We start from the raw sequence: 4116 nt of genomic DNA on the forward strand, positions 1-4116 counted from the left end.
TATTTTTTGTTGAAATTGAAAATCAATTATGGGGTTATGGTTTTGCTCTTTGTTGATTCATGAAAATTGATCAAGAGTTCTGGTTTTCTGAATATTAAAGAAGCACTAGTTATCAATTTCTCTTATCATTGTTTATGTTTAGTGTTTGCTTTGTTGTTTGATTTCGGGGATCACATTTTCTTTGTGGAATTCAATTTTGTGCAAGGAAAGTTTTTTTATTTATTTTTTCTGTTACGAAACTTTTTTTTAGGATTGTGCCATTGTTAAATTCTGTTTTTTGTTGGTGTTTCTTGGCTGAAATTGAAAATCGTTTTAGGTTAGGAGTTCGTTCTAGTTGCTTAAACATTTTCAATAGCTAACATGTCATCATGCTAACGACCTCAAATTTTGCCATCTAGACCGTTGTAACTACACTGTATAGGAAGAGAATATATATGCAACATTTTGGGATTAGGATTTGTCATTTAGAGACTGATTTGATCAAATTTTATAAAGATATTATGTTGATTGCCAATGAGAATATAGAGAGGTGTGCTGACAGGTAACTTCACGTGCCATGTCACTTTCGTTAATGTTATTAACATAGAAAATAACAGAAAAATTAATGTGACTAAACTAAAATCTTTTTGAAATGAATTTGACTAAAAAATTCTTCAAAAACCAAATTAGAGATAACGTAATTTTTCAGGACTAATTTAACTATTTACTCAATATACTATATACATTTGTTATCCGTGATAGTCAAAACCTAATTTTATTAGCAATCACATATCACTTTTTTAAAATTACATCAATGTTTTCTTCTTTCTATAATTTTGGATGAATAATGCATTTTAAATTACCATTTGGGTGTGTTACACACTCAAGTGATTCAAAAATTAAAAAAGTAAAAACAGAGAGAGAAAAAGAAATGTTATTATTATTATTAAAATTTTTCTGACTTTTCTTCTTAAAAATATTAATTAAAAACACTACAAAAATGTTTGCTAAAAATTATTTAATTTTTTTTTATTTTTAAATATATTACATACAAAAGAAATTAAAAAAATTATAATTATACTATTAAATATGTCCATAAAGCACATTTAGTTATGGGATAGAATTCGGGTTAAGTTGTGTTTGATTTTTGTTGCCCTAAATAGGTATAAATGATCTAGTGCATGCCTTTTTAATTTTAAAAAGAGAAAACCTCTATATTTTGAATTTTAAATATTGAATTATCTATTTGATACTTTTTCATTTTAAGAGGAAGAGCTTTAAGTTTAAACAACACAAATAATATCAAGAATCAACATTTTTTTAATTTATCTTGTATTTAAATTAACATTAATATTTTTTAAAAAATTTTACCAAAATATTAAATTCTAGCATTTTTCTTTATACAAAGAATAAAGTTCTACAACTAAATAAAATATTTAACCAAGTTCAACTAAGTTATTTTTAAGAATTTTAAATCTAAGTGTGCTCTTCGTCTTTATCGCTTTTTCTTCTGCTCTCTTTTGTTATTGTTATTACTATCACCGACGCCACCACCACGTACCACCTCCTCCTCCTCTTTTTCTTTTTCTTTTTCCATTTGAATTTCTTTTCTTTCTTTTTTTTCTTCCTCTTCCTCCTCCTCTTCCTCCTCCTCATCATCATCGTTATCGTCATCATCATCGTCGTCTTCTTTTTATACATATCGCCGTTATCGTTATTGTTATTGTAGAATTTTTGCCATATCGACGATGTTGTCTAATCTAAAATTGATTTGGATGTATTTTTGTTTATAATTCAATCTTATTTGTGTGCTTGTTTTCAAATTGAATTTGTGTGTCACAATTATTAAGTAATTTCGGTACATTGCTAGGTTAATTGAGTTGCGTTTAGTCTCGTCACTTGTATTTGGTGTAATTAGGTCATCAAATATAATTTAGTAGTTCTGGTGTCATTTAAGCCATATTGACGATATTGTTTGATCCAAAATTGATTTTGGATGTGTTTTTGTTCATAATTACATTTTTTTGTATATTTATTTTCGAACTAGGTTTTTGTATCGTAATCATTAAGTAATTTTGGTACATAAGAACCAAAAACACCAACCACAAAATCATATATCAAAATAACCATACAAAATACACAACACCAAAAATAATTTTTGTATGAGAAGCAATGCTTCTAAAAAAAGTAAGAACAACAAAAAAATAAAAACAAATAAAAAGAAGGGAAAAATACAATATTAAAAAAAATATATTTTTATACTTTGTAGTAAAATTTTGATGTCAAAGTTGAAAAAATATGTATTATTGTTAAGATATTTCGGTGTTATTTTTTAATAAATTTTGCACAATTCAAAACTCTTCTCTCCGTTCCTCCTCCTCTTCCTCTTCTTCTTCTTCACGAATAAAAAATTTAGGTGTCAAAATTGAAAAATTTCGGTGTCACACTTAAAAAATTTCGATGTTATTTTCTAACAAATTCTCCATAACTCAAAATTCATCATCCTCTTCTTCTTTTTCATCATCATGATCTTCTTCTTTTCTTGTTTATGTTCTCCTTCTTGTTTTATTTTCTCATAATTCTTCTTGTTTTACATATTTAACAAGAATAAAAAAATAATAAAAAAATACATAATGTTGCAAAATTACCATAAAAAAAAGAGAAAAAAAAATTCAACAACAACAGTAATAAAAGAACGACGATAATGAAAAAACATATATAAAAAAAAAGAAGTTGAAAAGTTGGAGCGTGTAAACACTATTTTTAATGAAATTGACTTTTATTGAATTTAGACTAATTTGATTAAATTTAATTGCCAAAAAAATTTAAATATATAACATAATTGTTACACGAATCAATAGATAGTTACTAAAAATTAATAAACATAACAATTTAAATAGATTTTCTTTAAACAAAACATTCTTTATTTTAATGGAAGATATTTAACTTTACGTCTTTTTATTTTTAGTTAACTTTACTTAAACTCAAATAAATCAATCTGGTTTGTTTGGGTCAAATTTTTTTTAAATAGGTTATTAATTGAAAATAGTTGCTAGAATATTAAAAAAATTATCAAAAAATTAAATAGGTTAGACAAATTAACTTTTTTTCAATCAATATATTAAATACCTTTTTATAGGCTTTTTTCTTATAGGGGGCTAAACGACCATCCATTAAATTTTTTTTTTCGTTAGTTTACACGAGGGTTACATTATGAGAATAATCTATTTAGCTTATATATTATGACGAGTTGCTTAATAAATCATTTAAAGTGAGAAGAATTAGAAAGTAAGTGTGTTAAAAGTAGGTTGTCAATAAACTATAATTTAAATAACATGATCTTTTTATTTTTATCTAAAAATTATGAATTCGAATCTAATATATGTTTGTTTATTTTTTTTTTGAGAAAATACTACTATTTTTTCGTGTGAGATGCTAAAATGACAATTTTTTCTCTTTTATTTATAAAATGTATATTCTCCTCCCTTATAACTTTTAAAAAACCTCATCTTTAATTCATTTTAATTTTTTGGTGTTAACTAATATTAACTTTATCAATTTTCAAAAAAAAAAAATTTATTTTTTACAAAAATACTCTTTAAAAAAATTTATTTTTTTGTTATTAAATTTTGCTTAACAAAATAGTCTTTAATAAATTATTTTTTTAATAATTAAATTATTTTTTTCTAAGATATCCTTCAATAATTTTTTAATTATTAAATTGTGATATTACTAAATTTTTTGTTAACAATTATTTTTATATTTAATGTTAAAATAATATATATTGATATCGAAAAATTAATAGTAAAATATAAAAAAATTGTTAATGAAAATTTTAGTAAAATCATAATTTAATAATTAAAAAATTATTGAAGGATATGTTAAAAAAATAAATTTAATTATTAATTTTTTTAAAATATTTTGGTAAATATTTTTATAAAAAATAATTTATTTTTTATTGAAAAATGGATAAAATTAACATTAATTAACACAAAAAATTTAAAATGGATTAAAATGAAGGTTTTTTAAAAGTTATAAGGGAGAGGAATATACATTTTATAAATAGAAAAAAGAGGAGTATCATTTTAGCATGTCGCAAAGAGAAGAAAATGGTATTTTTTTTTTTTGTTAGTTTGA

The sequence above is a fragment of the Arachis duranensis genome, chromosome 8 (genome assembly GCF_000817695.3).
Source record: "Arachis duranensis cultivar V14167 chromosome 8, aradu.V14167.gnm2.J7QH, whole genome shotgun sequence".
Lineage (NCBI taxonomy): Eukaryota > Viridiplantae > Streptophyta > Magnoliopsida > Fabales > Fabaceae > Arachis > Arachis duranensis.